Below are 23,770 nucleotides of genomic sequence, written 5' to 3' on the forward strand. Positions count from 1 at the left end.
CGAGCCCTGCTTAGGTCTCAGAGAACTGGAGTCTTCAATTTAAAAAAAAAAAAAAAAAAAAAAAAAAAAAAAAAAAAGTGTGATTATCTGATTCCTAGGAGGGTAGACGTTGCTTTAATTAGCTATTATTCATTTTCAAAATACTGTATGTGCATATTTCCCACAAAAAATTTAAAGATTCTATCAAAATCAGTTCTGTCATTGTATAATTCTGTATTTCCTTGATTCTAAATTTTTAGTCTCATGTAAAGTTGCCTGGGAATAAAGTTGTTAAAGCTTCCTTCAATCAACCCGTAAGTAACCCAAACCCCTCCCTCAATATTTTCAGAGGAAGCTTATTCCAGTATGCCCTGCCTGGATTTAAAAAAAAAAAAAAAAAAAAACACACACACACTGCACTTCTAATCATTGGCTGAAAGCCAATGGAATTGAAAGGGCAAGTCTGAGCAAGGAAGAAAACAAATATAGATGAACACAGGGCTAAAAACAACTCCAGGTCTGTAAAGCTAGTGAATGATGCCCCATGATCATATCAATGTATGCAGCTATGATTTAATTAAAAAAAAAAAAAAAAAACTCCAATAGGTGCAATAGAAAGTGTGTTCTATTTTGTAGGGAATGTATAATTGATTGTTTGAGTAAGTCGTTGATTGCCTTTTCCCATTTACCTGATTATGACATTAGGCATTTTATTTAGTTTCTCTAAGTCTTGATTGTTTGAAAAATAGGAGCAATTATGCCTCACGAATTTGTTACGGGCCTAGCTAAATTATACATAGAACACTGCATTTTTTTTCTATTGCCAGACATTGTATAATCAATGTAGAAAGAAGGCAATAAATTACAATACTATAGCTGTATTAGATAGGTTTTTCATGAAAAATATAGTTGCTTATGATCAGTACTGAAGTGTTGAAATAATACCCACACATTGAAGCTGTTTTGTTAACTATGATAATATTTTATTATAATATTTGTTATTGTCCTAAGACTGGAAGATATTGGCTAGTTTGGGGATAGACCAAGCACGTGGCAAGATGAATGAAACTACTATAATTGTTTTGGACAATAGCAACCCACTCCCTACAATTTCAGAGGAGCACAATCTTCCTTAAAGGACTAGGATTGGGGAAACAGCTATCAGCGGGTGGTCCCATACTCCACAGGCCATCTCTACACCTTTTCTTCAATTTCTTTTCTCCCTTTCACTGTTCCGCCTATTCCAATATGACATCGCTGTCTCTTGTTCTTGAGGTCACGTTCAGAAGTCACCACTGACTCCCATATTACCAAATTCAATCTTTTTTTGTTGTTTGGTTTGGGTTTTTTCGAGACAGTTTCACTATGTCAGCCTCAGAGTGCCCTGGTGTCACAGCTCACAGCCCCCTCATACTCTTGGGCTTCAGTGATTCTCTTGCCTCAGCCTCCCGAGTAGCTGGGACTATAGGCACCCACCACAACACCTGGCTATATTTTGGTTGTAGTTGTCATTATTTAACAGGCCCGGGCTCGAACCTGCCAGCCTCGGTGTATGTGGCTGGCACCCTACACACTGAGCCTCAATGTTTTTTAGCCCTCATCTTACTTGACCCCTCAGGAACACATTGTGCAGTTGATTATTCACTCCTAGAAATGTCCCTTTGTTGGTCTTTGAGGTAAAGTTTACTGATTTTATTATCTAGCATCTCTCTTTAGATTATTCTTCCTTCTGTTTCAATATGACTTAGAACATTCTTTTCTCCCTACTACCTACATGTCCGTAACTCCAAAATTGCATCTCTGGCCCACGATTCTAGATGTGTTCAATTCCCTACTTGATCATCTTACTGGTATCAAAACATTACCCAAATTGCACTTTTGATTTTCCTCCAATTTTTTCTTCCTCCAGTATCCCATTATTTCAATAAACGATACTGTCATCTGATGAGCAAACACATCCATTTGCTCAGGCCAAAAATCCTCAGCACGTCTTGACACATTTCTTATTGCCACTTTTATTACCAAGATACATTGATTTTATATTCAAAATACCCGGTCCATCCATTTGCCTTCATTTTCATGGTCAACCTAGCCCAAACTTTGCAATTCTTACACCTAGAATAATGTAATTATCTCTAAACTATGTCTATCTTCTTTCACTCTTACCCCAATCAAATGTCTAGTCAGTGTGGTCTTTCGAAAGTGAAACAGTATCACTCTTCCCCTTAAAATCCTTCTGTGACCTACCATAGCACTAAAAAAAGACTAATTCAGAGTGGTCCATAAGGGCTTGCATGATGTGACCCATTCGTACCAAACTCTTCATGTTAGTCTTGTCCCATTACCTATACTCTAGCCATCCTGGACTTCTTTAGCCTGAACATGTTACACAGTTTTCTAACCGCACGGCCTATTTCATGCTTCCCCCAGTGGCCGTCTATCTACATCCTGCCTCCCACAAACTACACATACTTTTTTGAACTCCTCTTCATCCTTCAAGAAGGCCTTTTCTAATCGTCTCAACTGTAGCACTTGCCTCTGTAGTCTTTCTTACAGCACCTTGTTCTTTTCCTTCCTAGCACTTACCACAATCTGTAATTTAAGTTTTAGTTTTACAAACAAATTACAGAAATCATCAAAATGTGTTTCATTCTGACACACACAAAGATGAAGTTTCTCTATAACTTTGGGGAACTCATGAAACTGTAAGATTTGTATGTAACTATGGGATTCTAGCCGACATTTTAATCCAACAAAATTCAGTCCTTGCTAAAAGTTATTTCATTCTTACAAAAACTTAGATCCAAGAAAAGGAAATATAAATTCAGTTACATTCAGCTTCAAATTTCATTGTCAATGATGAATGAGAAATCTCTAACCCAACCAAACCTAGTATATTTCAATATATGCAAATAAAATATCTAACTCTTTATGGACCTCTATCTTGTTCTCTAAGTTAGAATAATTGATAAAGGTCAATTGGTACATTCTAAGGAAATGGTATCAGTAACACTTTTAACATCAAATAGGAAATCCCCATTAGTGTAATAAATAATGTATTTGGCAAGAAATTGGCAAGGCATCTTAATCAGAAAACTTCCTGGCTAACAATCACACAAAATTGAGACCACAAAGCATATCTTAAATGTTTCAGCACTTGGATTTTCCTAAATACTTCTTTTAAGTTCTTTCTGAACAACTTGCGCAAAGATCAAAACATGCTAATTTCATCATTGCTAGCCAAAATCATAAAAGAAACTATAAAAGCATATGGATCCATTTACTAACTTACAAACAACATGTTTCATGGTTTTATTGGAGAGTTAATAAGAAAAGATTTTCCTCATTTGTAAAATGAGATTGAATTAGATAGCTAAGATAACTTCAAGCTCTAAAACCTTTAATATTAATGCTTTTTGAGGGGGGTGCCTATTTCCTCTTTTCACAAGGAAAGTTAACATAATTTTTTCACATTTCCACCATGTTTTGTTTTATACTAACGTATAGTGTATTAAACTGGGATATCAGGAGATGTGGGCTCATTCTTGCCTCTGAGAAGTGGAAATACAAAACAGTAGCTTATAACCTCTTCCTAGAAGCCAGTTTAAAAGCTTTTCTATTAAACATACACTTTCACCCTACTATCACCAAGATTTCCATGATGACTATAACCACTTTTAATCTATTAAGCACAATAGACATCATTCTCCAGAAAACAGCCCTTCCCAGAACCCATTTCAGGTGTCACCTGACAACTCAGCTAGAGTTTCTGCCCCATGGAGAAGGGCTGAGATCCCTACTCATAGTCCTTGGAAATGGTGCTAAAGAGAAACAGTTTAAATAAAACCAAGCCAAAAGATGCTGCTAAGCAAGAAAGATTCCAAGGCTGTCTATGAATAGGTCCAAGCTGTAGCCAGCATTTCAGACCCTCTTATATTAGAGGTATCAGTTGTGGAAAGAGATGCCATGTGGAATTTATGAGAAGTCCCAGTGTGTGTGGTAGGGGGAGGGTGTCATAACAGGCTCCAGGGGTACTATAGCGAAGCCATGCAACTTTCAGTGGAGAATGTACACCTTTTGAAATGGACTCCTTGGTGAGTTACTGAGCCATCATACAAATTGACAGCTTTCTATGGGGTATCGAGTGACCATGGGGCTAAAATTTCCCATCTTGAGCTGAATCCTGCCATACCCGTCAGGTGAGATAACTGGATCCCACATCATCCACCACCGTTGCACCAACACTCTTCCACCAGGATTGCTTTACTGATGGGTCGGCTCGGTGTGTGCATCCAAACCACTGTAGCCTAAGACAGAAGGTTCTTTCAATTGGAAGAGTTTCCAGACAGCGCATCTAGTCATCTACCTTGTGCAATAAAAGAAGTGGCCTGAGATTAGAATATATAAGGACTTATAGGTGTGGCAAATAGTCTGGCTAGATGATCAAAGTCCTAGAAGAAAAAAAAGATTGGAAAAATCAAAGACAGGAGGTCTGGTATAAAGGAATACAGTCATCTCTGTGTCCATAGGCTCTATATCCATGGATTAATTCAACTGTGGATAAGATAGTCAGAAAGTTTCTACGAAGTGCAAAAAATCAAAACTTGAATTTGACACGTACCAAGCAGTATTTTGAATCCACGCAAGAAAAATATGTAGGCATTGCCGTATAAGTAATCCAGAGATGATTCAACGTATACAAGAGGATATGTAAGTTATAGGCAAAGACTATTCCAGTTTATATAAGGGACTTGAGCATCCACAAATTTTGGTATCCATGTGGGTCCGGGAACAAATCTCCCATAGATTCCAAGGGATGACTACATACGGAAAAACGGAAGTGGACACAAAGAGGGTAAATCTCTGTATTAAAAAAGGTAACACCAATCTAAGAGCTCCTACCATGGAAAGATCACTTAACCACATAGATGACTCAGCTGATTGTCAGCCAGCCCCTCTTTGTTTATTCTAGTGCTGGAACAATAGACAAAAAGTGGTCATGGTGACAGAGATAGAGATGAGGCATCAGCCTAATAGATGGTCTACTTTCTTGTGATGAATAGAGCTACTGCTGGTTCTCAACATCTAGTCTTTCAGCAACAAAAAGCCAGTGCTGAGTCCATGATATGTCAGCATCCTCAAGGACACTATCTGGCCACCTGATGCCAAGTTGTCCTCACAATCAATCAATTGTGATTGATTCTGATAAAAACAGATCTTCTGAGTATGGATTTGTCTTTCCTACCTAAGAAGTCATGGCCAGCATTATTCAAGAGTTTGTTCTACTTGCACAGAGTCCCACATACAGCAGAGTAGGTATGGGAGGGCTATGATAAGGGAAGGCACCAGTCATAACACGTTCTGCACCATCCAGAAGCTGCCATCCTAATGGAGTGTTGCAATAACACAGTGAGGGCATCACTGAAGCACCAGCTCAAATGTGATACATTGCAAAGGTAGGGCCATATCCTCCAGAATGTAGTATACAATTCAAAGCCAGGATTCAAAGATACCTATGTTGTACCAGGTCCCTAATAAGGAATTGAAAAATGTAGAAATTGCCCTGTTTACCATCACTCTTAAGTATCACACAGAGAATTTGTACATCCCAACCCTAAAACTCTTGGCTCTGCCGTGTTAAAGGCCCTGGTCCCCAAAGCAGACTAATTCCTCAAGGGGGGCTCAGCAAAAGTCCCACTAAACTATACATAAAGGCTGCCCCTTGCACTTTGTTTTCCTTATATCCAAGATTCCAAAAAGCAAGAACTGTTACGTATCTTGACTGGGTAATTGGCTCACCTCATTAGGAAGAGATAGACTGCTGTTACAGGATTGGAATATAGAGAAACATGTGGGGAATCCCAGGTGGAGGCACCCCTTAGGACTTCCAGATAAGTGTGAGAGCAAAAAGATGAAGCCAGACAAGCCTGAGAAAGCATTGTGACAATGTGACAAGGGGCTGATTATTACAACCTAGAAGATGAGGGGGCTAGATGAGGGGAAGGACATCTAGATAATTCTCTGGGGACACAGCGAGCATCACTTATGACTCTGAGACCAGCTTCAGTAACAGGAGTAATGTTTGTCCTACCACCACCCTCCAAGTTTTCCCGGGAAAGAAAAGCCCAGTGAAATCTCGGAAGAGTGCTTTCCAAATATTTATGTAAATGCAGAGCTGAGCAACAAGGGGTAGACTTTTGAGGACACAGAGGTGCACTATCTGCATTCCTCTGCTAGGAAGGGTTTATTGCTCTAACCACTCTTTAAGAACTGCCTGAGCTTTAACCACCATACTTGCTGGGGTGCCCACATCCAGCAGTTGATTCAAGCAAGGATAAGTTTGCAGCCTTAGCCGGGCGTTATGGCAGGCACCTGTAGTCCCAGCTGCTTGGGAGGCTGAGGCAAGAGAATCACTTAAGCCCAAGAGTTGGAGGTTGCTGTGAACTGTGATGCCATAGCACTCTACACCCAGGGTGACAGCCTGAGACTTTTTTATGGTAGAGAGTTTTCAGCCAATTCAGCTCCAGAGAGTTACAGTTTAGTTCCAGAGCCCACTGTCAGGATGACCAAGCCTGACATGAAATCTACCTGACGACTCAACTTCCCCTGCCTCATCTTCTTTTCTTGGCTTTTCTTCCACAATTGTTGATTCCCCACTGCCTAATAAGCATTCTACTCTTTAAACTCCTGCTCAGAGTAAAAAAAAAAAAAAAAAAAAAAAAATTCCAACTTGTATTTTTTTTCTAAATGACAGTCAGGGCAAAGAGTGAATCATAGGAGAGCCCAGGTTTATTAACAGCTCAGAACATCTCCACAACTCTATACAATGCACTTCTAAGTGTATGTTTTAAAATTACTCTTGATTTGTAATTTTAATACTAGGTTAATTGGAATGGCGTGTGTATAAATTCTCAAGCATCTTTAGCTGATATATAGAAAATGTGCATCGTATCCTTAAAAATTCTAAAAGTTACCTCAAAATGGATCATTGGGGTGGTGCCTGTGGCTCAGTAGGTAGGGCGCTGGCCCCATATAACAAGGGTGGTGGGTTCAAACCCAGCCCCAGCCAAACTGCAACAAAAATATAGCCGGGTATTGTGGCAGGCGCCTGTAGTCCCAGCTACTCAGGAGGCTGAGGTAAGAGAATCACCTAAGCCCAGGAGTTGGAGGTTGCTGTGAGCTGTGTGACACCATGCACTCTACCAGGGGTGATAAAGTCAGACTGTCTCTACAAAAAAAAAAAAAAAAAAAAAAAAAAACAAAGAATCATTGATCTAAAGTAAGTGTTAAAACTAAAAACTTTGAGGTGGCCCTTGTGGCTCAATGAGTAGGGAGCTGGCCCCATATACCAACGGTGGCAAGTTCAAACCTGGCCCTGGCTAAAGTGCATAAAAAAAAAAAATTCATTAAAGTGACACAGAAGAAATTCTATGACTTTGGATTTGACAAAGTTTTCTTAAAGACACACAAGCAAATTGGACTTCTTCAAAAAATTTTACTCATCAAAAGATAGTGTTAATGTAAAAATTTAAACCCTAGACTATTAGAAATTATTTGCAAAATATATATTTAAAAAAAAAAACAAAAAAATAGGCTGGACATGACTGCCTATAACCCCAGCAGTTTGGGAGGCTAAGCTGGGAGAACTGTTTGAGGCTAGTAGTCCAACACCACCCTAAGCAAAAATGAGATCCCCATCTCTATAAAAAGATAGAATTAACTGGTGATGTGCACCTGTAGTCCCAGCTATTCTGGAGGCTGAGGTGGGACGATTGCTTGTACCTGGGAGGTCAAGATTACAATAAGCCATGTTAGCATCACTGTACTCCAGCCTGGGCAATAGAGCAAGATCCTATCAAAAAAAAAAAAAAAAAAAAAAAATTTTTTTTTGCAGTTTCTGGCCAGGGCTGGGTTTGAACCCACCACCTCTGGCATATGGGGCCAGCGCCCTACTCCTTTGAGCCACAGGCACTGCCCTAAAAAAAAAAAAAAAAAAATTCTTAATTGCCCTAATCTTGAAACAACTGAATGTCCACTAATTTTTTTTTTTTTTGAGACAGTCTCATTTTGTCACCCTTGATAGAGTGCCATAGCATCAGAGCTCACAGCAACCTCAAACTCTTGGTACGTAATCCTCTTGCCTCAGCCTTCCAAGTAGCTGGGACTATAAGCACCCACCACAACGCCCTTTAAGAGACAGGGTCTCACACATGCTCAGGCCAGTCTTGAACTCTTGTGCTTAAGTGATCCACCCAGTTCAGCCTCCCAGAGTGCTAGGCGTGAGCTACTGCACCTGGCCCACTAACTTGATTAAATTGTGATATATCCTGACAATAGAACACTACTCAGCAATAAAGGGGAAGTTATCTCTGATACATACAACATGCATTAATCCCCCAAACACTGAGAGTTCATAATGAATGATTCCATCTATACTAAATTCTAGAAAATAAAAACAAATCTGTATGACAGTAACCATATCAGTGGTTTTCTTGAGCAATAGGTTGGGAGTAGGGAGAAAATGACCACATATAGGCAAAGGGAAACACACATTCTGGGCTAATGGAAACATTCTACATAGTGAATATGGAGGTTTATGTTTTCCAGAAGTAATAGAAAATTACCCTTAACCTGTGAGTTATTGTTAAGTTAGAACAATTTATAGCTTCTAATGTAAATATATACCTCAATAAAGTCATCGAGAGTAACTTTAAAGAATGCTGAAATTTTAAAGGAAGGGTAGCAAAATGAAAACCAGGGACTTAAATGTTTGTACACCCATGTTAATAGCAGGTTTGCACAACAGCCTAAAGGAAGAAATAACCTGGGGGTCCACCAGATGATATATGCACACACATACAATGGAATATGTATTATTCAGCCTTAACAGGAAATGAAATTTTAACACATGCTATAAAATGGACCTCCAAAAACATTATGCTAAATGAATAAGTCACAAAAGGACAAGTGTGTGATTCTACATATGAGATTCCTAGAGTTGCCAAATTCATAGAGTAGGGTTTACCAGGGGGTGAGGGAACAGAGAGAAATGAGTAGTGACCAATAGCTTTAGAGTTTTAGTTGGGAAAGATGACAAATTTCTGGAGATGGATGGTGACAATGGCTACATAACAGTATGAGTATACTAAATGCCACAGAACTATACTTAAATGGTTAAAATGTTTGTATATAACAACAACAAAAAAAAGGAATAGCAAATACAATCTATGGGTGGGGAAAGCACAAGGCCAACATGAGCTGATCTGCAAGAAATGGCATAGCAATGAAAACTGATAAGGATTAAGTTAAGAACTTTAAATAGCTACTATCCTGATAGGTGAACCCAATGACCCAGATGAGTATCTTTAGAAATCAGCATACTAAGCCTGTTCCCAAAGGGTTATGTTTCCACCTCCCAAAAGCTTTTAATGGATGCATGAATTTCAGGAAAAACTGCAAAAGTGGCTGGTGAGAATATTTGGATTTGGTACACCATCTGCACAAATTTCCCTGTAGGCTAAGACAGAAGAGTCATTAGACTTGGGTTAACAAACCACGAATTCATAAGAGAAACACTGGCAAGTTACAAAGATTCAGAGGAGATCAACAGGACATAAGAATCAGCTAAACTTGCAGGCACTGCAGCCATGGTAACAACCTTGGCAAACCCTCCATACATATAGTAACAAGCCACTTAAAAAATTAGTAAAAAAAAAAAAATCACTGGGAGGTGAGCCAAGAGGGGGAACACTCAGACAAGGACTTTGTAAATCTTAAGGATAAACTACTCCCTGCACATGAAAAACAAAAAAAGACAGCTTCTGAAGCATTTCCTTTGATTTTTTTCAGATTTACATTTAACAAGCTTGGCCCTAAAGTCTGGGGGATCAAGCCCAGTCTCTCAAAGGGAAGGACAAATTGTCCCAAAGTCCTTACCATGCAAGTAGATCAAACATCAGATCTGTCTGAGAAGAGTCTACACTCTGTGGCCCATTTTGTACGAAGGACAATGTTGAGGAAAATCAGGAGCTGTTAGAGGATCAGAGACAATCAGGGAATATAAAGGAAATTTTGACTATAAAGGACATGGAGGAAGAAATAACGGAAGTTGCAGAGTTGTGCTAATTGGTGGATACAGAGGGCCACAGACGTTTTCCTGGGGGTGGTGTCCATGGAATAGTGCAAAGGCAAATTTGTAGAGCATTAGATGCCTATATCAAAAAAGCAGAAAATACCCAAAATTAGAGCAGAATTAAATGAAATTGAAAATATAAGAATCATTCAGGAGATAAGTGAAACAAATAGTTCTTTGAAAAGATTAATAAAAGCTGACAAATCCTCAGCTATCCTTACCAGAAATAGAAAAGTAAAATTTCTAATAACCTCAATCTAAAAATAAGGGGGAAATAGAGAAATAAAAATCCTCAACAATTACTACAAAAAACTATGTCCAAAATTATGAAAATGTAGAGGAAATGGACCAATGCCTGGAATCATACTACCTTCCTAAATTCAGAAATTAGAAATTTTGAATAGACCCCTTTCAAGCACTGCAATAGTATCAACTATACAAAATTTTCCCAAAAAAGCAAAGACCTTGACCAGATGGTTTCAAACCGTAATTCTACCAAACCTTCAAAGAGGAACTAGTACGTATATTACATAACATTTTCCAAAACATAGAAAAAGGAATCCCAACACATTCCATGAAGCAAATATCACCCCGATTACAAAACCAGAAAGACCCAACAAAGGAAGAAAACTATACGCCAATATCATTAATGAATATCAAAGCAAAAATACTCAGTAAGATCCTAGTATACAGAATACAGCAACACATTAAAAAAAGTTATAATCATGATCAAGTGGGTTTTATCCTAGGGATGCAAGGTTGGTTCAACATACATGAATCCATAAATGTAATTCACCATATAAATAAAAGCAAAGACCATATGATTCTTTCAATTGATGCAGAAAAGGCGTTTGACAATACCTAGCATCCTTTTTTGATAAAAACACTTAAGCATATAGGCTTAGGTAGGGCATTTCTTAACCTGATAGAGGCCATCTACAACAAACCCACAGCCAACATCACAATGAATGGAGTGAAACTGAAAGTATTTCTATTCAGAACTAGAACTAGACAGGGATGGCCACTAGTATGGCCACTGTCATTCAATATAGAGCTGGAAGTCCTACCCAATGCGATCAGGCAAAAGGAGGAGATCAAGGGTATTCAAATGGAAACAGGTGGTCAAACTCTCACCCTTTGTGGTATTATACCTGGAAAACCCCAGGGACTCAACTACAAAGCTCTCAGATGTAAATCAAGGAATATAGTAGAGTCTTGGGATAAAAAAAATAATAATAATAAAAACAATGCCCACAAGTCTGTAGCCTTCAGATATGCCAGTAACAGTCAAGCTGAGAATCAAATCAAACACTCTATAACTTTTACAGTAGCTCCAAAGAATATGAAATACCTAGGACTAGATCTGACAAAAGACATGAAAGATTCCTATTAACAGAATTATAAAACCCTAAGAAAAGAAACAGAAGATGTTAACAAATGGAAAAATATACCAGGCTCATGGCTGGGAAGAGTCAACATTGTTAACATGTCCATACTATCCAAAGGAATCTACAGATTTAATGCAGTCCCCATCAAAACACTAACATCATACTTTGAAGAACTTGAAATACTTTGTTTCATATGGAACCAAAAAAAAAAACCCAAATAGCCAATACAATTTTAAGAAATAAAAACAAATCTAAAGGCATCATATTAACAGACCTGAAGTTATACTACAAATCTATACTAGCCACATATTGAAATTTGAGCTTTGATAAACCAAACAAAAGCATGCACTGGGGAAAAGAATCCCTATTTAATAAATGGCTCTGGGAAAACTGTTTAGCCACATGTAGGAGACTGAAACTAGACCCACAACTCTCACCACTGACAAAAACTGACTCTTGGGGGATAAAAGAATTTCAGACACGAAACAATACAAATTCTAGAAGAGAGTATAGGGAAAATGCTTGACAATATTGCCTCTGAAAAGATTTTCTGAAGACCACAACCCCTGACAATTGCAACAATCCCAAAAAAAACAAACAAATAGGACATGATCAAGCTAAAAAGCCTCTGTACACCTAAAGGTACCACAATCAAACCAGACAGCCTTCAGAATCGAAGATTTTTGCATGTTACAAATCTGACAAAGGACTAATACCTAGAATCTACAGAGGACTCAAGTTAACAAGAGCAAACAACCCCATTTGTAAGTGGGCAAGAGACTTGAACAAAATCTTCTGAGGAAGACAAATGGCCAAACACATGAAAAAACGCTCATCTTTAATGAGATATGCAAATCAAAACCACTCTGACATATCACCTAACTCCAATGAGAATAGCCCACATCACAAAGTCCTAAATCTGAGGATGCTGCCATAGATGTGGAGAGAATTCCACTTATACACTGCTAGTAGAATTGAAAACTAATACAACTTTTATGAAAAGGAGAATTCTTCAAGAACTAAAAGTCACCTTTCTATTGGATTCCATACATCTATCACTAGGTTTCCACCCAGAAGAACAAAATTCTTACCACAGAGACATTGGCACCGGAATATTTATTGCAGCTCAATTCACAATTGCCAAGCCTAGAAGCAAGGCCAGATGCCCCTCAACCCATGAGTATATTAACAAACTGTGGCATATGTAGACCACGAGTACTGTTCAGCCATAGGAAAAAGTAGAGTCTTTACAACTTTCGTGTTTACCTGGAAGGATTAACACATTCTTAGTAAAGTACCTCAAAAATGGAAAATATCCAATGTATTCAATACTAATATGAAACCAATATACGAACAACTACACACCCACATGAATGATAAAATTCAAATATAGTCTAGCAAGGGGGAGGGAGAAGGAAGGGCGATTGGTGGGATCACACCTAACGTGCACACTGAGGGTGTTCAGCACTGCCCCCCACAACAGGGGAAAGGGCTCAACTACATCTTGGACTTTACCTTAGAAGTGAAAACAATGTAACCTCAAAATTTTTACTCTCATATTAATTTGAAATAAAAATAAATAAATAAAAGTGGAAAATAAGAAAAAAAAAAAAAGAAATCGATCCCTGGAATTGAATGTGGGACCTGATGGGAGTGTTTGGTTCATGAGGGCTTGGTGGCCTCCTTGTGATGGAGTTCTCACTTTCAGTTCAGAGAGTTGGTTGTTTAAAGGCACCTGGCATACTCCCCTACCTTTCTGCCTTCTGTGGGACCCACCTGCTCCCACTTCACCTTCTGCCTTGACTAGAAGATTCCTGAAGCCCTTGTCAAACGCAGATGCTAAGCATGGAGCTTTTGTATAATCTTCAGAACCAGGAACCATGAAATAAGCCTCTCCGTAAGTTACTCAACCTCAGACATTCCTTTAAAGCAGTGCAAAGCAGACTACTACACCTTCATTTGGGCCAAATTCATACCTTTATTGTCTCACTATAGGGATACACTGTCCAGCCCTGTCATAGTCTAATAAGATCAAACAGGAGTCTTGCTGTAATTCAAATAGAGAATGTGTTCATTTCAGAGATGCCATATTGATTAGCAGTCAGAAATAGTCAGATATCTGAGTTTGTCTTTCCTCATGAATTTGAGTAAAAATGAGAGAACAATTAAACAAGAAAAAAAATTGAGGGCCCTTAACCACACAGTAACTTTTCTGGGAGTACTGTTATTTGGAACAAATAAAGTAGGTACTGAATGAGACAAATTCTTTTCTTGAAAGGTCAGTAGACAGGAGGCAAAGAAATTAAGTGCCATGCGCGGATATTGACACATCAGGGTATTAAGATGCAGTCTCATCCTTTGATTACGTAGCATCCTGAGCAGCACAGTGCCTTAAAGTTTACTCGAGCAACGTTCTAACCTCTCTGTACTAGATGTTGAATCATTGCCAAGTCCCTAAGTGACAAAACTGTCAAATCTGCCCAATGGTGTCCTCATATTGAAAGTCAATTGCCATAGTTAAAACAGCAAGTCAGAACATGAAATGTTTTTGCTACCACCATTAATTGGATTATGTGTGACACCCGGTCACTGTCAAGGACGAATAAGGACGATCTCCAGTGTTAAAATGGGACAGTACAATCAGATGACATCCCATCTCTAAAAAGGCATTAAGCCATCGACCCCAGAACTGTGCTACCCTCCTGGAGGCCAGTCCTCAGCAAGTACATCCTTACCCATTCCCAAAGTACACCACTTCTTTTAAAAACAAAATGCTGTTTATCACTTCTGAACTTTTCACTCTAATAGCTGAGATCTGTACTTTCAAACTGTGTAAGGTTTAGCCAAAAATCCCAATTTCAGGGCAAACAAAATGATAAGAGGTAGAGATTCCTTACTCAGAAAGGAATTTGTCTTCTCAGTAATTATTCCATCCTCAGTACCACTTCCCATAAATGACCCCATGGCAAATGAGATGAGGTGACAGGCCAACCAATGAACATGCTAGAATCTCAGATGTACTTGGTCATTTCCTCCACCATGAAGTGATCTGATGTGGTACGAAATGTTAAAGCACTAGAGAGAAAGCAGAGCTGCCTTATTAGATTTGGGCAAAGAGTACATGGCTCATTGGGAAGAAAAAAATAGTTGGTTAAAAAAAATAATGTACATGGTCCCAAAATCATTCTCTTATATTTTAACTATAGTGAGAGAAAATGTTGAAATACAGGTGTTTCTAGGTGCCAGATACATCAGAATACTTATTTCAACTCTTTGACCAAATGGAGAAGATACATGTTAATCCCCCAGAATTTGAAATATAAGGAAGCTTTATAGGCTGAAGAACTAGGAAATACTTAATTTTTTGCCAAAAGGAGACAGAGGAACTTTAAAACAAATTTTTAAAAAGAGCGCTTTGCTGGCTTGGCACCCATAGCTCAGTGGTTAGGGCACCGGCCACATGCACCAGGGCTGGAGGGTTTGAACCCGGTCCGGGCCTGCCAAACAAACAACAACTACAACAAAAAGTAGCTGGGCACTGTGGCAGGTGCCTAGTCCCAGCTACTTGAGCTCAAGCCATTCTGTTGCCTCAGTGCTTAATTCTTTCCAGAAAAGCTAGCCTGTCAACATTCAGCCTCTTATGAATAAGTCAGACAATGCAAATTCGGTTCCCCGAAACTAAAGTTATATTGGGCAGAAAATAACCATAAGAAATTTGCTCTGACATACTTCAGAAAAAGATAGTGTTTCAAAAGAAGTCATATCACACACTTTGTAAGTACATACTAAAAGATGAATTGGTACCAGCTAGAAACATTACCAGTTCAAACCTTTCTTCATTCAGCACACTGTCATGGTATTATTTACATATTTCTACTCATTTAAAAGAAAGAAAACTGAGAAAGGACTTATAACATCCAGGATGACCTGCCGAAGCGTTCTGTTCAATGAAAAGTAAACTGTGGAACCAATTGAATCAAATACATAATCTACCTTCCTCGACTTTTTCAGCATTAACCCTGTTTGCATTACTAGTCCACAGCAGGTCTGGTAAACAGACTCAGCTTGAGAGCCTTAGGATAGCATCAGTTATAGGTTCTATAAAATATCTGGGTATGTTTGCAAGAACTACATCTATACTGTATCCCTTCTCTGTCAATGAGAAGAGACAGCATAATTCTAATATCAGGACAGGGAAATTATATGCATTAATTACACTAAACATTAGAATGTTCAAAATACCTCAATTAGGGTAGCACATTGTTGAGCAGAGAAGAGTGACCACCTGATATCCTGAGAGCCAGGATATCACCACTGCTAATCCCTAGAACCAAGAGGCTGAGATTAATGGAGCCCAACTTCAGGTTGTCAATAAATTGAAATAGAACGATCTTATAAAACATGAACATTAGATGAAAAGGCCATTCGAACTGAAATCAAACTTGACAAAGAAAATATATTGCCTAAATACATAACCAGCTTAAAACTTTCAAGCACTAGCCTTCTAGCTGCTTCAGCCGATGTGCCCACTTGTGAAAGTTTGTGTCCTTGTTATGAACAACCCAGGTGTCATCATTTCACCTGTAAATCAGAGAGACACAAATCCCCTTCCATCCATTTTGCTTTGAATAACGATCGATCATAATCATGCCTCAGAATTGTATCCACTTATTCCCAGTCAATAGAAAAAGAGCGTGGAAAGTGCTAGAGGACCCTTGGCAAATCTTCGTTTGCAGACTGCAGGACCTCTTGACCACTTGCCATGCAAACCAACTTCAGCTGGAAAGAGACCCATGTTCCAAGAGAATGGTACCTATTAGGCCTGGTCCATTTAAGGACCAAAAAATATTTGAATAAAGAAAAGGTATGGAAACAAGCCCATGAGATTTCTGTCATGAGAGATTTTACCCATGCCAGGCACACTTGCTCCTTTGTAACATTTACATTAGAGAACAGAGGAAACTTACATCTCAGTGCCCCAGGTGAGAAAAAAAAACTGGCTTAATGTCATTACTATCCTCCATTCCAGCTACAAAGGAAGGAATTTGGTCACATAATTCAGTCAGAGATGGGACCAGACCACAATCATGAGGCGTGTCCAAGGACGTATTTCATTTGAGGAACAACTCCAAGACTAGGGTCAGAGATGAAAGAACACTGCCCCTGTGGCTGAGAGTTTAGAAATAAAAGGAACATCAACAAATAATTGAGAACATAGAGGTCACATGATTAATAATAAATGTCCCCTTGAATTAACAAATGTATTAGTCACCTAGTCCTGTGCAATATATTACTATAAACTCAGTGACTTAGAAAACATGCATTTACCATCTCACCTCTTCTGTGGGTCAGGATTTCAGGCAGAGTTTAGCCAAGCCCTCAGTGCAGGCTCGCATACGACTGCAAACAGCAGACTGCATTCTTCTCTCCAGGCTTCACTGAGTCTGTTTTAAGCTCACTTGGTGGTTGGCAGATTTTAGTTTCTTGCAGCTGTAGGACTGAAGAACCCAGCTTTTGATTGGCCCTGGCTGAAGGCTGCTCAAAGCTTCTACAAGCCACCTGTAGTTTGTTGCCACTCAGGCTTTCTCAGCATGGCAGGAGGGTCTCCAGAGCAAGTCTCCCAGCAGTCTTATTCAGCATAATCACAGGCTTGACACCCCTCACCTGCGCTAAGTTACAGTGCCCCCACGGGGAGCTGCACAAAAGCACAAGCACCAGGATGCAGGGATCCGAGGCGACCACCTTAGAAACTGTCCACAGCGGCCTCCAATGATTCATGTCCCTGTCACATGAAAAATACGTTCTAGGATGTCATGGCACTCTACCCAGGGTGACTGAATGAGACTGTCTCAAAAAAAAAAAAAAAAAAAAAATACATTCACTCGCTCTCAAGGCTCCTGAAAATATCAATCCATTAGCAACATCTGAAAGTCCAAACTTTCTGTATCTAAATCAGGCGTAGGTGTGGATGAGACTCCTGGGGTGTAATTAGGTAAGTACAATTTAGAGCACCATTCTTAATCTATAGACTAAAAAGACAAGTTTTATACCCCTGACACACCCAACATATGGTGATGGAATAGGCATAAAATAAAAGCTGCTAACATTTCTGTTCAAAAAGAAAGAAATGGAAGGTACAATGGATTAACATGTTTATAGCAATTCTGAAATCTAGCAGGACCAACGTTGGGAGTTCCTTGATTCCTTGAATCAACTAGAGCTAGGAGTGATCATCCATGGCTCTCCTTACCTGTCTGCCCTACTTTCCTTAGTTTTAGCTTTAACTTTGGGCAAGATTTCCCTTCATGGTAGCACAGATAGGCCTGAAACCCTAAAATTATGTGGTTCTTAATCCCTGGCATCTCAACATAGAAACCATGTTTCCTTTAGGGTTTCAGCAAGAATCTCAGACAGGGCTTTGCTTGGCACACTGATCACATGCCAATCCTTAATAAACATGGTGGCCAAGATGGTAGGTATAATTGGCCATATTAAGTTCTCTAGAACCCAGGTTAAAATCAATCTTTTGAAGTAGACAAATTTTAAAATCCTACCACTAAAATGTTTAGTAGTATTTCACAGAAAATGTGATGATACTGCATTATGAGAGAGATTTTCAGATTTGCCTCCAAAAACCAACATTTCATTTCCACGCATCTGATTCTAATTTCCACTCCAGCCCCTCCATTCCAACTCCTTCACAATAAATAATGAGTACTCCCCTCCGATCTTCACACATCTGCACTATGTAGATGTGATCCCACCTTGTTCCCCAGCCAAAAAGAAACAGCAAAGACAGATCAGCCCTGCACAGCATTCCCACTAGAGGAGGGCTATTCAATACAAAGAATTGATTTGAAAGAAACAAAACTCACCCTCCCTAGGCAGTGTTTCAAGGGAACTTTAAATATTCATGAATGTAAAAACAGGACAATTGCAGCTTGGACCCTGAGATCAGAAAGTTAGTATCCCACCACAGAAAATCACAGGACTCAGAAGCACATGTGCCTTAGAAGACCAGCAGAAGTGGAATAATGGAAACATGAAGGTCATGACCAGAACAAAAAACACTTTCAGCTCCACTGGTTTGAAGGTTAAGCTGCTATCAGAAACCCACCAGATGGTTAGAAAGCACATGATTAAATTGATGTGTGTCCAAGTAAAAAGGTAAATGCAGTAAAACTTGCAGTTGACGACCTCCCTACATTGATCACCTGAAGTTGACCTAATTTTCACAGACAGGACAAGCAAGCTTCACCTGTCCATGTCAACACGGTAGGCCTAGCTCCTTATGTGGACGGCCTCTGTAGGTTGACGAGTTTGTTATTGTTCCTTGGGTGGTCAACTTACAGAGGTTCTACTGTACCTCTCCTGCCACAGTTTCTCATTTTTTTGTTTGTTTTTTGCTCAAAAGTCCCAAAGGTACTACTATTGATGACTGATTTGGTGAATCTCACCTGAGTACTAGCAGAATATTCCATTCACTATTCTGGTGTTGGGGGGGACGAGTAGTTTTCATTATAGATAGCTACGTAAGTCTGAGAGCAACTGGGTCACATATGTACATTTCATAGCATAAATACCTCTACTCTGTGGTTAAAAGGACTCATGGAAAAATCCAACCACTCGTTGTCTGGTCATTAATATTTTTGAATGCATCGAACAAGTAGAAAAGTTCGGCTTTTTTGAAGCGAGGAGACGCACTTCATTTGTTGGGTTTCAAGGCAACTGTCTCCTAAAATGTCTGGGTTTCAGGCAGCTGCCTGAGTTCTCGGTTCTCGGAGTTCTCTTGGTGGAAAAAAGAACAGACACTCCAAAGTAAGGCAAGCATTAAACGCCGGGAAAGACAGATTCACAAAGTAAGAGGAACATAACAGGCGTACAGAGCAAGACAGATTCGCCGGAGACAGTGGACGGACGCCCATACTGCGACAAGGAAAAGGCAAAGAGGCAAAGGTTACGGCCAGCATGCACTTTTACACGGCGTGGGTCAGGCCTACCTGGTGGCTTAGAGGTCACCTGGGAACTGGAGTCACACTGCGCACGCAGACTTACCTTGAGCCTCTCCGAGAACACATGGGGAGAGGGGACCGCATGATAATTAGTCTTTAAGCTGTTCCAGGTCACAGTAAAATTCTGTTGCACCTGTTGTTAGGCAGGAGAGGCTTCTACATCCTTTTGAAGTTGGCACACTAAGTTCTGACTGGTAGATTGGCAAGACATTTCATCTTTCCCAGGTTCTGATTGGTAGATCGGCAGAACAGTCCCTCCTCCTCAGGTTCTGATTGGTAGATTGTCGGGGCAGTCCCGCCTCCCCAGGTTCTGATTGGTAGATTGGCAGGACATTCCCTCCTCCGCAAGTCTTCTGTCTTTCCCAGGTGTGACCAATCCCTTGGGACAAAATTCAGGTGGGCCTTCCCCAGGAGAGCTGTTTCTAACTAACAGCCTAACATGTCCCCACTCTCTATTCTAGAGGCCTTTTGGGTAGAGGGCATCAACTAATTAGAAACATACACAGTATTTTAAAAAATGAGCTGGCCCAGTTTACCTCTAGTCTTTGTGTTGGGTAGAATTTTAAAACGACCCCCTGAGACTTCTTTCCTTGTGACTCAAAATTGGACATGATGAGATTATTACACCAGGGACTATGATTAAAAAGGATTTTGAATTGTAATTAAGGTTACCGGTGATTTGAGTTTAAATTCATCAAAGGGAGAGTATTCAAATGGCCCTCATCTAATCACACGTGTGTCCTATAAAAGTAGACTGTGTTCTCTGGCTGGTAGAAGGGAAAGGCAAATGCAAAGCTTAAGAAATAATGGGAACAGGGCGGCGCCTGTGGCTCAGTGAGTAGGGCGCCGGCCCCATATGCCGAGGGTGGCGGGTTCAAATCCAGCCCCCGCCAAACTGCAACAACAACAAAAAAATAGCCGGGCGTTGTGGCGGGCACCTGTAGTCCCAGCTGCTCGGGAGGCTGAGGCAAGAGAATCGCGTAAGCCCAAGAGCTGGAGGTTGCTGTGAGCCGTGTGACGCCACAGCACTCTACCGAGGGCGGTAAAGTAAGACCCTGTCTCTACAAAAAAGAAATAATGGGAACAGCTTCTACCTAAGAGCAGAGAGCATCCTGGATGACAGCCAGGAAGGAAACTGGGACTTCAGAAATACGCTGCAAAGATCTGCATTTTGCCTACAACATGAATAATCTGAGAAGTGGATTTTTCCAGAGCTTCCGAATAAAAACCCAATCTAATTGATACCTTGATTTCAGAGACCTTAGGCAGGGAACCCAGACAAACCTTCTTGGCCTTCTGACCAACAGAGCTGTGAGATAATAAATGGGTGCTATTTTAAGCATCTAAGTTTGTGGTAATTTGTTACACAGCAATATACATGTACCAGTTATTATGAAAAAAATGCTCAGCAAGGCGAGCATATTCGTTATCATTTGTGAAGTGCATGATGGTACAAAGTACCCCTTAGAATTTTCACTTTGCAAACATTTGTTCATTGATTTAACTCATCACCACTACGACCACCATCACTCACGGATGCACCAAAGATTGGGTAAATAATTATTTTGTTTTAATTAATCTTTCGTACATGTATGTATAGCTCACATTTACATTCATTTTTTAAGTGTTTTGGGTCTTTAGTGTGAAACTTGATGATACAAATTGGGTCCTTCTTGTCATAACCAACTAAAACAGAAAGTACTCATAACACATTGCTCCCAGAATGTCATTGTCTATAAGCCTAGCTGCTGAGACTCCCTGCTGTAACCTGACACCAGTTTTACCTAATAGCTTCTGGAACAATCTGTTCAAACTAGTTCTACCCAACTTTAGTCACTCACCAGTTTGTCAACTCCCCAAAACTTCATTAATGCCAACGAAGTTTCTATCAAAAATGATATGTGACATTTCTCCTTTGTGTATATGCTCTGAAGTCCAATTCTTGCTTCCCAAATAAAATGTTGTATTTAGAGATTCATTTCTACATTTATATTTTGACTTTGATATTAGATAGAAGTTTTGTGATGTTTTGTGACCAGGAATATGCTACAGGAACTTAACTCTTCTTTATGTTAGTCTAGGGTAAAATTGGTTTCATTATACATTGTTTCGCTTGAAGTCACAGTTTCCAAGAACCTCCTGACAATGTTCAGTAAGGATTTATTGTCTTGTAAGCATAACAACTTATCTATAGAAGTCAGAGTTTTGGTATATATGAGGTATCACTGACAATTAGTTAATTCACAAAACTGGAAATTGCCATAAACTGCATTATAGATGTAATGTGTGGGATAGTCTGAAAAGCTTTCTTTTCTACATTAAGTTTCTAATAGATCTATAGTCTTGCAAATGGTTGATAGCTTTTTTTTTATATTTGGCAGTTTTTGGCTGGGGCTGGGTTTGAACCCACCACCTCCAACATATGGGGCCAGAGCCCTACTCCTTTGAGCCACAGGCACCACCCACGGTTGATAGCTTTAAATTCCTTAGTTGTTTTGACATTGCATTTGCTGGAAAACCAAACCCTTTGGAATTGACCAAAAGTTCTCCTGAGCCCCATGTGATTTCTCTTATCATCACAGAAAACGTAGAGAAGTTTGGTCAATGTTCACCAACATGCCAAACAAGAAAGATATGAGTTGACATATGATTACTAATAGAACATTTAAAATGAGAGACAATAAAAATAAAGAAGCAAAAGGGACACCTAAAGGGTGGAGTTTTTCCTTAGCATTGGGTGACATTGTTTTTCAAATATTGATTTATATTGATTTATTGATAATAAACAAAATGATTCTTATCTCTCCATACATGAATCAATTAGTATGTTCACGTACCACTTCCATTGAGAAGTATCAAGTAAATCTCTTCGGAGAGAAGAGATTTGGTACAGTTTCAGCAAAGGCAAATGGTTTTTCTGACATAGGAATGGATATCAACAGATACATATAATAAGATGGAAAGACATCGTGATGCCCCTTTTCTCTAAAAGTTTTTAAAACCATTGCTTCAGTAACATTTCATATCTCAATCACTACAACTATCTATCACAATAAAAAATATTAGACGTATATTCCTGTTACATGTAAAAATAAAGGAAATTTTGAGTAGGTGACAGTATTTATTTGGAGCCAGCTTTGATCAGTGTACTCTCTCTTTAGAGTTGTATGATTTCCTACAAAGTTGTAAGTTTAGACACCAGAATCTTGCTTAAAGATTAACCACTTGCTTACTGCCTGCTTTCAGATACGTACTTTAAATACAAATGTTAAGCATCAAACCACAATGTCTTTCACTTTTTAGTTTATAAATAAAAGTAAAAAATAGGAGTTATTTTATTCTGAATGTTATTAAAATACTACCCCTAAACCATTTTTTTATTGATAAAACCAAAAGGTTTGAGCTAAATCATCTTTTCTACTCTCTCCCATATACACACGAGTATACACACAACTCTTCACATATACACACATTCACATGTAGCTTCGTTAAAGTCACGCGTTAAACTCTCTTCTCCCATGCTACACATCAGCATTAATTTATGGAAGTAATGAGAAGATGAACTAAAGCAATTGTCTTGCCATTCATAGTGTGCTCCAAGGTGAAGCAGCCTTGAGCCTCATTTGGGACAATGTAGAAAGGCAAAATCCCACACCTATGTGGTTTAACAGATTCATCCTCTACAAAAGATTCCCCAAATCATTTTGATGCACTTTAAAGTTTGAGAAACACCACTCTAGACTAGTGTTTTTCCAAGTGTGATCAATATCTCCTGGGCACCTGTTAGAAATGCAAATTTTCAGACTCCACCTGTGACCAGACTCCTTGCATATCAGAAACTCTGGGGAAACGTTGACCCAGCAATCTGCTTGATCCTGCCCTCCAGGTTGGTAAAGAGCATCAGATGCTCTTGTTGTCATTATGACATGACCACAATGCTTGCTTCTTCTAAGTGTGGTAGCATTGACAGCTGCTGGAGCAGCAGCAGATAGAACTTGGTAGAACCTTTTTACCAGTCTACAGAATGTTCATCGGCTTAGCTTTCTAAACACATCTGTGCCATTCTCTCAATTGCTCCCTAAGCTCCAGTCACGAAGCTCTTTCTTGCCTTAAGAAGAAGCCCAGACTCACAGTTCCCTCTGCCTAGAAGGCTCTTATCCTGCTCCTGAGCTGGCTGGCTCCTCCTCATCCTTTACAACCCATCATGTCACCTTTTTAGAGAAACCTTCTCTGACCCATCTTGTCTAAGTTTGTTCTTT

Source organism: Nycticebus coucang, chromosome 24 (assembly GCF_027406575.1).
Source record: "Nycticebus coucang isolate mNycCou1 chromosome 24, mNycCou1.pri, whole genome shotgun sequence".
Lineage (NCBI taxonomy): Eukaryota > Metazoa > Chordata > Mammalia > Primates > Lorisidae > Nycticebus > Nycticebus coucang.